The sequence below is a fragment of the Sphaerodactylus townsendi genome, linkage group LG01 (genome assembly GCF_021028975.2).
Source record: "Sphaerodactylus townsendi isolate TG3544 linkage group LG01, MPM_Stown_v2.3, whole genome shotgun sequence".
Taxonomy (NCBI): domain Eukaryota; kingdom Metazoa; phylum Chordata; class Lepidosauria; order Squamata; family Sphaerodactylidae; genus Sphaerodactylus; species Sphaerodactylus townsendi.
In genome coordinates, this window is record NC_059425.1 from 28,839,674 (window position 1) to 28,852,442 (window position 12,769).

A 12,769-nucleotide genomic window follows, 5' to 3' on the forward strand; every position below is an offset into this window, starting at 1 on the left:
AAGCCTGCAAGTAGAACTACTTATGTAGGGGAAAGTCTACAGAAAGTTTGAGCAATGCCAGAAGATGAACATAAGAAACTGCCATAAAGACTGCAAATTCATTTCAATATTGTTTACTCACAACTGGCGGCGGTTCTCTAAAGTCAGAGGCCATCCCTGACACTGCAACCCAGGAAACTTCAATTGGAGATACAAAGGATTGAACTGTGATCCTTCTACTTTCAAAGCACATGCGCCAGTCCCTGAAGCAGAGGCACAACCTAGCTCCACAGGCCACACATCCAAGGACTGACAGAACCACCAGTTAAGATCCATTTCTCAAGTCCTGCTCTCGGCGTCCCACCTACAGATGGGGAAGGGGGGGTAACTAAGGACAGGTTTTTCCAGTAGTGGCACTTGACCTGTGTTTCAAGACTTTTTGCCCACTGGTTGGGTTTAATATTTATTTTATTTTATGCTAGTTTTATTTTATCAGGCTTTAATTTAAGTGCAGCTTGGAGTAGACCTCTGGAGAGACCGCATTATACCTTTTCTAAATAAAAACAGACTTGATAGTACAAAGTGTAGGTAACAAGAGAGGGCTACTACAAACAGCAGGTAACGAGAGAGAGAGAGAGAGAGAAAGAGAGAGAGAGAGAGAGAGAGAGAGACCCGTATAAATCCGAGGCCCGCAGTGGTGGTGAACATCTGGAGTGCCATAGGTTCACCACCACGGTCTAGGTGGAAGTCCTACCTTTTGAACTGTTACCCGCAAGTTTACGACCTCTTCTCCACAGCCAGGAGGGCTTGGAACTTAAAGAGCTTCTAGATCAGGGGTAGGGAACCTGCGGCTCTCCAGATGTTCAGGAACTACAATTCCCATCAGCCCCTACCAGCATGGCCAATTGGGCCATGGGCCAATTGGCCATGCTGACAGAGGCTGATGGGAATTGTAGTTCCTGAACATCTGGAGAGCCGCAGGTTCCCTACCCCTGTTCTAGATCCAAAGAGCATCAGCAAAGGCACTGATATGCCGGCAAAGGAAAATACAACAGCTCTCAAAAACTCAAAATGCATTGCCTGCTGTAGTGACGCCACAGATCCAGAGGAGCCATGCCAAGCGTATTTATTTATAAAGCCATTAGTTGGCCACAAGCCCTCCAGAGAGATTTACAGTTCTACAGGATATTATTCTTAGAAGAAGAATCATGATAAAACTGTGTTCCCACCACACCTTGATATAACTGAAATAGAAGGTTGACTAATTTGGGGAAAGGAAACAGCAGCATATAAACCATATTATACCAAATCTCTCTGCTATTGCTTAAAAGAAAAGCCCCCTTCCACACGTGCAGAATAATGTCCTTTCAACTCACTTTCACAATTGTTTGAAAGTGGATTGAAAGTGCATTATTCTGCAGGTGCAGAAGAGGCCTAAGCCCTGCACCTATAAAAGCATTAAGCAGGTCAATTTTTATTCCTTTTCTGCCCATGCTTGTCCTTGAAGCCTTGGGGACAGTGGCAGAACACCAAGCTTCTTCCTCATTGCTGCCTTCCTGCAAACCCTTCCATGTGGCATCCTCGTAGTCAGCGGTGGGATTCAGCAGGTTTGCACCACTTCAGCAGAACCGGTCGTTAAAATGGTGTTTGTAAACAACCAGTTGTTAAATTATTTGAATCTCAGCACCGGAACTGGTTGTTAAATTATTTGCATCCCACCACTGCTTGTAGTGGCAGTGATGAAGCCGCTGTGACTACCGCTGCTATTTGCCTTTATAATCTCTCACCTGCCCCACTCACAACATAGCAAGATCACATTACATTACAAAGTGGAAATTTAAATTAAAAAGTAGAGCCTCGGGTGGGATGATGGAACGAGTCTCCTCCTGGCTAATCCAATCCTTGGAGGAGCTTCTTCTCCTTCCGTATGTTGCTAGCAAATACTTATTTCAGGAATTATCCACCTCGAGGGCCAATACATATTACACACTTGAGAAACTATATGCAAATTGTCCTGTACGTGATCAACACGTGAGTCAGTCCCCTTTAAGAGTATGTCTTTCCTGGAAAGAGAGCTGCAATTATAACGTCATGACAAGAAACGGGTTTAGTTTTTATGCTAAACCCCTGAATTTTCCATGACCACTTTTGAAGCTCTGTGTTTGAGACATTCATGGTCTGCAATCACTGAAAAGATGTTAAGAAAGTAAACTCTTGGGCTCATGAGTATGGGTGAAATGAATCCAGTGTGCACACAATTGCCAATACACCTTCTGCACTACAGACAGATTTTTTTCCCCAGGGGATACGTTTCCCATGCAGACATACTATGGGCAGTGGCATAGCGCCAAAGGGTCTGGGTGGGGTGCGACGCCCCAAGCGGAGCAGCAGAGGGGGCGTGACTGGGCTGTGGAGGGGGCATGTAGTGGCATTCCGGGGGCATTCCAGGGCAGGGTGGATGGCGCTGCAGCAGAGGCGCAGGGCGCACATGCGCCCTGGGCGCATTTCCCCCTCGCTCTGCCTCTGACTATGGGACCTTGGGTTACTTCCCATTATTGCATATAGACTGCCCCAATGCCTTAGTGTGAGGTTTTTTTTGCCACAGAGAAACATTTTTCAAGCTCAAGAGATTTAAAAACAGGCAGGAAAATTAAAGCTCTCTTTAACTGTTTGAAAGGAGCTTGACATATAGGAGTTCACACTACTTTGTCTGGCGGTTATTTCTTGCTGAGCGAGGAAAAGGGGTCAGCTATCAAACTAAAGCCAGACAACTTTTCTGTAATAATCTGTCAAACCTAGAAAAACACTGACCTGCCTCTTGGTATTTGCGGATTCCCGATTCTGAATGGCCTCTGTGTCCCACACTGGTGTGATGTCCCAAGTACGAACTCTGTGCCTTAAATAAACGATCTCCGGCATCCTAAACTGACATTTGCTCAGTTTAATGATGAGACTCTCTTTCTAAATGTAAGTTAAAACCCTTGCTAAGAACTCCAAATGTGAATCCATGTCTTTGCTACAGATTGCAAGATCATCAATATAAGCCACAGCCAATTTTGATCTGCCAATCAACAAGTTATTCACCTGAATCTAAAAAGTTGCAGGCGAGTTCCTAAGGCGAAAAGGTAGCATCATGAATTCAGACAGGCCATCCAGAGTAATGAAAGCATGTTTAGTTTCCTGTTCCAGTTCCATTCACCAAAAACCCAAATCCACAATAGACACCACCCTAGCAGATCCAGACATGGCTAACAATGCCTATCCTACGCCTACGATTGCTACATTTAGTTTCATGATACTCTTGCATTTCCTATACACCACACAGAATCTAACTGAACCATCTGGCTTGGCCACTAAAAATACAGGAACCACCCATTCACCCAAGGAGAGTTGGGTCACCTTGACTCCAGGATCATACGTCTTCCAGCACCTTACTATTCACACTGTAAGGAGGTTCACTTGAGAGGCCTGCTCAAGTTGTGAGGATAAACAGGAATGATAGAGTATTTTGTACTCAGCTCCAGAGATCATTAATAATACATACAAGCTTACATGAGTCATTGACTTTCAAAGCCATTCTCCAGAGATGGAGGAAAAGATTGACATCCCCTGGGCAGCCATGCTTTGACTACAAAAATATAGCCAAACGAAACCAACATATACACCCCTCCTTGGGCCGTAAGCTAAAAGACATCATTTGAACTAGCCAAGTCAGACTTCTGCAAGAATGCGAAGTGATGTGCTTTGTTTTGTTTTCTTAATCTCCAGAACCAAGGTGACAACTGCAGCCTAGTTAGTTTACTGCAGACCCACTCTGCACCTTTTGCTATCAAATATCTTACAACCCTATTTGAAGATCTTGAGAAACTGGTGTCGATTCTGTTGGCACCCCTTGACCCACTGAGTCCTCTGGACCCCTGAGCTGCCTGTAGCAGCTTCCAACATCCAATTAACCCCCCCCCCCTTTTTATACATACAGAAATATCTCCTTCTTCCATATTGACAAACAATCTCCTCTTGGCAGCTGGAAACAGTGAGAAATAGAGAAGAACCCCAGCACAGTTAACAGGTTTTCAATTCCATTTTGCAATCTTGGCATCCAATTGCCTGTGAGCTGACAACCCCCTCCTCTCTCTCATGGCCTCCCCCATTCAACTCCCATTTGCTGTGAAATCTACACAGTAAATGGCAGGCTGGACAGCTGCGGCTTGGAGGCTCCCAAACAACCCACAGCCATCAGCTCCTATTGTGTGCGGAGGAAGAGATGTAAGGAGTTGAGAGGCCCTAGAAGAGGTCCCCAGGAAGGGAAGCAAATATATATTCCCACAAGCTGGGACCAGAATAGCCCAAGCGAAGAGGGAATCCCTCCCAAACCAACATACACTTTGTACAGAAAATAATGCTCATAACTATAATAAACAAAGGCGAGGGGGAAACGAAAAAAGATTGCAAAGCTGGGCAGAAAAGATGAAAAAGAGACCAGCAGTTGGTTAATACAGCTTCTTCTTCAAAACGAGGCATGCACATGAAAAGGAGGGAATAGCTAGGAAGATATGCTCTGCCTAAAGCCAGAGGCATAGGGGGCAGGGAAATGGCACCCGGGGCAAAACCTGCTCCGGGCGCCCCCCATGCCCCCTCCCCTGTACCCCAATTACCTGGCTGGGCTGCTGCTAGGTGCCCCTTAGCCCTGGTGGGGCTGGGCTGAGGGGCACCTGGCGGTGGCTGGCAAGGGCTCCACTAGCTGAAGTAGCAGCCTGGTGGGGCCGGGCCGAGGAGAGGGGTGGGGGGCGATTCTCCGCCCCCACATGACCAGCTGGCATGTGCCTGGGGACATGTGACCCGACATGTCCCTGTGAGCGCTCTGCCTCTGCCTGAAGCACAGACAATATGCAAACTGAGCACCCACCATACATACCTAGCTAAGCTCTTGGCAGCCAAGTACTACCAGCTTGACAGAAGTACTTCCCAGTGGCCAATTTCCTTTGAAGCATATTCCTTCTTTACAACAGCTCTCCCAATAAAATAATCCTTCCTTGACTTACTGAGACATGATTCTTCTTCCTCATTCATCTGTTTGCGCAACTCAATAAGTTGAAATAGCACAATAAAGCAAAGTAGGCAACCACACCATATAGCCCCCAGTTTTAAAAAAATACACACAAAACCCTCCATAGGTCTGTAACCAAAGTACTGCAAAGTGGCACTGCCCAAGACCTGAGAGGTAGAACTGGACTAAATGAAGCAAAGATCTGATGTGCGATAAGGCACCTTCCATGATCAGCTCTAGTAACGGACAGCTCCACGCCAGGAAGGGTTGAGGGTGTATCATTTCCGGGTTCCTATTGGCTGCTTCCAGTCTCCACGGGTAAGGATATCAGAGTGGAACTTCCTCTTTCTGCCCCCACATGAACACATACAGCTTCCTTGTACTGTAGCCTTGTTTACAAGTTACACTGAGCATACATAAAAAATCTAGGTGCAGCGCACCCTTGGTTTTTCTTTAAGCAGAGAGTGATTCTCATGTTACAAAAATTCATGCACAACTGAAACTGTGATTTAGGCCCCATATTTCTCTAGGTAGTGATCCCCAGCTGCATTAGTAAACAAAACCACGTTGACATCTTACAAAAACATGCACCCGTGTACATCCAAGATGCACGAGTATAACGTACGTACAGGGCTACAGAGTGAGACTATCGGTCTATCAAGGTCTGCATTGTCAGATCAACAGCAGCTTTCCAAAATCTCTGGAAGATGTCTTTCCCATCACCTACTGCTCAATGATATTAACTGGAGATGATGGGATTGGAACCTGGGACCTTCCGCATGTGAAGCAGGTGCTCTGTCACTGAGCCGCGGCCCCTCTCCACTCCAGGCATTAAGCAACAAGGCCTCTTCTTCTATGGTTACGAGACGATACTTAAGAGAAAGAAAGATGACTGCAAATGCCCGCCCCTCTTGCCCTGAAGGAATCCCCACCTCCTACTAAAGCCTGCACAAAACCAGAACACAGACTCCGACCCCACATCACCTGGGCCATGGGTAGTTAGTGAAACCAGAAGAACCCCATGTGACACGAGAAAACAGGTGCCTGAGCATTCAAGTAAGTACACAAAGGGACAAGGGCTACACCAGAACAAAAGCTTTGCCTGCCACTGTCAGTTCCAGAACAGATCTGCAAAGCAGTTGCTACTCCGTGCAGAACGGAGAACAGCAGTAAAAAGTCAGCCAGCAACCCAGTATGTCCCCCAATGGATGCTGCAATCAGTAAATAGTCTACTGGTGGTCCCTGGCCCAGAAGATGTCCAGGCCAAGGTATTCTTGGCCTGGTGGACCATTCTAGCCTATGCAGGTAGCAGCCACCTGTTTTCCCGATAGCCATGGGATCTACACAATCCCATCAGCCCTGTCAGCATGGCTGGCATGGCTGGCAGGACGGTAGTCCATGAACATCTGAGCCGCGAGGCTGCAGACCCCTGGCTGATGGGATTTGTAGTCCATGAACATCTGGAGAGCCGCAGGTTGCAGACCCCTGGTCTAGTGAGACTCGGGCCTCTGCAGGACTTGATGAAATTCTGCAGGTCTGTAAGACAGAGCTGTTCTACCAGGTTTGTGGTTGAGGCAGTTACAGTTGTATCATCTAAATGGCCTCCCTCTTATCCTTCCCTCTCTTGTTTTTATTGGCTGAGTTATTTTAATAGAAATTATTACCTGCATTTTTTAATTGTTATTTTTATGCCTTTATGTTGATTGTATTTAAATGTTGGCAGTCACTCTGAGCCCACAAGGGAAGGGACCAGCAGATGAACATAATAAAATAGACGAAGAAATCCCTGGACCTCTTATTGTCCAGATTTCACAAACACAGGGACTCTGGAGTCTGCGGAATGGACAAAAATACTCAAGCAGTTTCCTTCTCGGCTCTTACATCCATTCCTCCAGAAGTTGTAACGAGACACGGTGATTTGGTGCTCATTTCCTGCATGGGGCAAGAGATCCTCCCTCTAATGGACCCTGCGCAGCAACTGCAACCAACAGCTGTGGGTTCAGCCCTCTATCCAACGCCACTAAATCAGAACTGGAAGCTGCAGCCCTGAGACCCTAATCCTGTAGCAGCTGAGCATCCAGCAGAGCAGCAGCTGGATGAAAAGATACAGAGGGCAGGCAGCAAGAAAATGCTAAGCCCACCAGTGGCTGTTCCAAGGAACAGAAGTTCTGACATCGCTCTCACCTCAAGGAGACCTCCCCCCTCCTCATACTTTCACAGAACAAAGCTGTTCTCATGATCCATTCTGCCCGTCCTTGCAAATTTTATACTGGAAATTAGTAATTTTAGCAATTTTAACTGTATTTCTTAACCTTGTTTTGTTTTAAAACTTTGTCCCGTTTTATATGCCAATAAAGGCTTGTGTTGTTGTTGCATTCTGCCCGTCCAATGCAGACCTTGGAATATCTTCCTTGTCTTTTAAGGGGGTCATCTTAGATGTCATGACTTCATGGCAAAAGCAAGGGCACTGGGAGTAGGCCCTTAGAAGGGAGAAAGGCAGCTCCTGCTTCCAAGAAGAAGAAGAAGTAGTAGTAGAAGAACAAGAAGAAGAGGAGGAGTTTGGATTTATATCCCCCCTTTCTCTCCTGTATGGAGACTCAAAGGGATCTGCAATCTCCTTTCCCCCTCCTCCCACAACAAACACCCTATGAAGTGGGTGGGGCTGAGAGAGCTTGGAAGAACTGTGACTAGCTCAAGGTCACCCAGCTGGCATGTGTTAGAGTGCACAAGCTAATATAGTTCCCCAGATAAGCCTCCACAGCTCAAGTGGCAGAGTGGGGAATCAAATCCAGTTCTACAGATTAGAGCGCACCTGCTCTTAACCACTGCACTATGCTGGCTCTCCAAGGCCAGCTAAGTTCTGGAACTGAATGGGAAACGTGCATTGGCTAGTAGAAAGATCTGGACCATCCCTCTCCTGATTTGGCCCTGAAATCCACATTTGCGTAGGCTTGCCAGTTGTACTACTTGTAATGTACTTGCCAATTTATCATACATATCCCATTAATATTCTTTCGGTTATTAGGCTTTTTGCATATTTTATTTTCTGAGTTGAAGTTTTATTCCCATTCCCCTTTCTGTTTTGCTCTAACTTCTTCAATCAAGCCTTTGCTTCCCATCTCCTTCTTGGGCTTATGTCTCACTCCATTGTCTCTAATGCACAGGGGGGTCCTTGAACACACAGGTGGCACTCAGCACCAGGCTTGGTAAATGCAGGTCATTGTCCTCCCCAGGAAAGGGAAACAGCTACAGGGATAGCCAGAGTCACCACAACACAGAGGAGCCTGTGTGCCTGGGAGGGCAGAACAATTGCAGCCTTTATCCCAAATGCTATTGTTAAACCCCCCCCCCCCATCACTTACTGCATCCTTCTCCTCCCGCCTCAGCATTTGTTAACTCCTGCACTGCCAACCCAGCTCAAGCAATCAGCATTAGAGAGTGACAGAAGAGGTGCAGGGGTGCCCCAGGACTTCTTCCAAGGCATCAGAGGACCTTGGGGGGTGCCACTCTCAGATCGGACACAGGTTACATCCAGAAGCAGACTTCTCAGACACTGTGCAGCTGGCTTGGAGCGGGAAAGGCTGCCTTTTGCTCCAGTTCCAAGGTTGGCAAGAGGAAGGAGACCACCCTTGCCCTCAGGGCTGAGTCTCCTTTCAAGTGCCTCAGCTGCTGGAAGAAGCCTGCACTTCACACGCAGCCAAGCATCGAGGCAGCATGGCAGAGGGCTTACAAGTGACAGACTGCAACAGTCTGGCACCACAGATTTGGAAAGGGAGGGGTGGAGAAGAGGGATGCATTTTCTGGCTTTCAAAAAAGACACAGGATGCAAGGAAAGCATGCAAATTAAATAATTCCCTGCAGGATGGGGGGGGGGATCCAGACCTTCCCTCTCCCCCAAAACACCAAATGAATTTTAACAGCATGGTGTATAGCAGCAGCATCGAGATGAAAGCAGGGGGTTTTTTTGTAAATGACGGAAGCGGCTGGTGAAACCTTAATGAGCAAAAAGAAGTTTTGTGCAGGTTCCAAGCAATGACACATCGGTAGAGTTTGTTTTACACACAGCTCTTGTTTTTGAAGTCCTTGTCAGGAGTGCTGACAGCCTCAATGGAGATGAGAGTCATTAGACACATCTGAGGAATGGAGTGGAGAAGGAGGCTTGGCACAGGCGGATTCCCACCCCTTGGCCTCATTAAAAGATTTTCATTTTTATGACAAACCCCCCCGATAGCGCGTGAAGAGGACTGTTCCTTCTGTAATGGAGTCTGGCCAGGCATGCGGGCACTTTGGGGCAGTCTTATCAGCACGTCTCCAGACCTTGCTCAAGCACCTTTAGCCCTTTTAATCAGCAACAGCCACAGATGTCAAGCGTTACCCCTTGCAAAGAGCAAAGGATCCCGTGGCAAGTGGTGTTTTAACAAGCAGTAGCCAGGTCAGTCCCTTGCCCAACAAGAAAAGAAAACTCTACAGGAAAGCAGGGATCTGTCAGAGCTGCTCAGACAGGCAGAATGATTGACAAAGGGGAAATGACTGCAAAGCAAAGACTTTACGTATATGAAACACTCCGAAAAGGGAACCAAAGGGGGCTTCGGGCTCCAGACCAAGTCTTGTAACTCGTCACTGCAACGTGAGAAACCCAAGGCAAGGCATTCTAGTTTCAAGTAACGCCTTGTGCAAGCTGCAACAACCTGTCCTTAAAACTCACGGGATTCTGTGTGTGTCTGTTAAGTGCCGTCAAGTTACTTCCAATTCATGGCGACCAGTGTTCTGTTCTCCAAAACGGTCAACGTCCTGAATGGGAAAGAAGATTCTCCATTTGTTGACAGCCTTTTCCATTTGTTGACGTTCTCCATTTGTTGACAGCCTTGCTCAGGTCTTGCAAACTGTGGGCTGTGACTTCCTTTGTAGAGTCAATCCATGTCATGTTGGGTCTTCCTCTTTTCTTAGTCATTTTAGCTTCTAGAGATAGCTCAGGCTTGATTGGATCTAGAACCCACTTTTTAAAAAAAAATTTTGACAGTCTCCAGTGCCCATAAAGCTCTCTCCCAAAACCACATTTCAAGGATCCTACTTTCTTCCATTCAGCTTTTTTCATTGTCCATCTTTCACACTCATACATAGTAATAGGGAATGCTATGGCATGAATTAACTTAATCTTAGTTGCTAGAGACACACCCCCTACACTTAAGAATCTCCTCTATCTCCTTCATGGCTGCCCTGCCCAGTCTCTATCTCCTTCTGATTTCTTGGTTGCAGCCTCACTTTTGGTTGATGATGGAACCAAGGAATAGAAAGTATTGAACAATTATACAGTTAATGTGTTTCCTAGAACTGCAAATGCAGCATTCCCTTTGTGAGTCCTAGCCTATGAAGTATCTTTAGACATCTAGGAAGAGAAAGACCTATTGTGGAAAACCGGCATGGAGGGTGTTCTGTATCTTCAGTGCTTTCACTCAATAACCATTCTTTGGCCATGCTGGCAATACAGCACCAGTGTCCTGTTGTGCAACTGAATGCACCACCAAGCATCTGTTCCTAGCAATGGTAATGAACAACTAATGAGTTCTTTGGTCAAAGATTACAAAGGCTAAATGAATCCCATTGGTGAAAGGAGTTGCCCAAGACACCACACAGAATTGGGGAGGAACAGCCCAGCTCCACACTATTCAAGAGGCAGCAGATGCTCAAGATGCCATTAGCGCAACATGTACCATCGACTTGGATACCTCCAGAGATGCTGGGATCAGAGATGAAGCCAAAAGTTGAATACTGCCATGCAGAAGTGCAGGGGTACCAAGCAAAGAGCTTGCCCAAGGAAAGATGGGGCATTCTGAACACATGAAGCTGCCGTATGCTCAGCCACAGACCACTGGCCTTGCTTTGCATGCTCTATTCCAATTGGCAATGACTCTTCAGGATCTCTGGGAGAGGATTTTCACATCTCCAGATGCTTTTCACTAAAGATTGAGCCTGGGACCTCCTTGCATGCAAAGCAGGGTTTCCTCAAACCATGTGCTTCACAGGCCAAATAAAAAGGAGGAGGAGACGAAGAAGAAGACGATGAAGATGAAGAAGGAGGAGGTGGTGTTTGGATTTATATCCCCTCTTTCTCTCCTATAAGGAGACTCAAAGGGGCTTACAATCTTCTTTCCCTTCCCCCCTCACAACAAACACCCACTGAGGTAGGTGGGGCTGAGAGAGCTCTGTAGAGCTGTGACTAGCCCAAGGTCACCCAGCTATGTTGGAGTGCACAAGTTAATCTAGTTCCCCAGACAAGCCTCCACAGCTCAAGTGGCAGAGCGGGGAATTAAGCCCAGTTCCCCAGATTAGAGTGCACCTGCTCTTAACCACTACACCACACTGGCATAAACAAAATAAAGAACCCTGACTGAGCTTCCAAAAGGAGAGAAGACACACAAGAGGGCTGCTGAGCATTTTCCCTGGGAGAAGAAAGAAGAAAGTCAGGAAGGACAGCGACTGTTGGCAATGTTATTTACTTATTGCAAAGGAAGGAGGGGATTAAATGCAAATATTACACCAGTCTAGATGTACGGAGTCTACACCTCACATCTCACCAGTGATGGAACAATCACCAGTAATTTTATGATCCAAAATGTGTTGCATTGACACAAGTACTGTACATGTCAACCATCAGATAATCACCAATGCATCATCTGTGGAGCGGAAACCCATGTTCTATTTTGACTGTACCCTGAGTAATTCTTTTCCTTTAGGCAACAGTTTTACCCTCAAACTACCAAACATTAAAAATGCATTTTTCTGGCTGCTCTATTTCTCTTCCAAGGCATTCCCAGGCACGCAATAGAGATCCTCACGCTTCCTAACACACTGTCCAGCTTCCTCCTTTTGGCACAGTCTAAGGTACACAGAGACCTTGGCTCTCTCACCTTCCCTGAGAATGGATAGTTTGCCATTCCAGCCAAGGGACGCACTCTGCTTTCTGCAAGATGAACTAGGCTTCATCTCATTGAGGTGACCTGATGTTTGCCAAAGTGAGAACAGCATTCTGAGGGAAACAACAGCCAGTCTAAGACTACAAGCAGCCTCCAGCATGCACTGACCCCTATATTTCACACAGCAGCCACCCACTTTGCCCAGTGCACAACAGAGTAGGTAGGCATGCTTCCCTCTCCCTCTGCACCCCTCCCATCTTCTGCATTCTTCTGCACCCCAGGGGAAGCCACCAAGTGGTCTGACATTTCTGAGCCCTGCTGATTAATGCTGGAGATTTCATCCAACCAGCCGGAGCTCCCAAGGAAACACCACCAGAAAACAACCCTATCCTGAATTAGAAGATCCCCTATATAGCTTGCAATGGACTTAATTATTTCAAGGATCCCACCTCACCCTTTTAAGGATGTTCCTTTGACAATTCCTTCCTGCAAAGCTTTCTGTCATGCTGCCACGGAGGCTCCTCAGCCACAGTAAGGGAAAGGAGTTTTGGGTGCCGGGAGCTCCTGCTCCCATTTATAGGTCCTGTGATCTCAGATGGAACAAGGCCAGTCTGCACCACAGCAGGAAGAGCGTGGCGGGAGAGGCAGCCTAATTAATTCCATCTTTTGTCACTGAAATTGAGCATTCAGCGCTATCACTCTGGCTCCAGATGTGTGACAAGGCAATTCAGAACAGGCCGTCTAGTTGGCTGAACAAAACCGAGAAGGATACCAGCCACATGCTAGCGTCACTCCCTTTGCTACATAGACATACAGCTGCCTGATACTG

At 46.9% G+C, this 12,769-nt stretch overlaps 1 protein-coding gene across 2 annotated transcripts in view; it reads right to left on the reverse strand.

Moving 5' to 3' along the window:
* Positions 1 to 12,769, reverse strand: part of DPYSL5 (dihydropyrimidinase like 5) — a 55,635-nt gene that overhangs the window by 33,289 nt on the left and 9,577 nt on the right. The window lies entirely within an intron of this gene.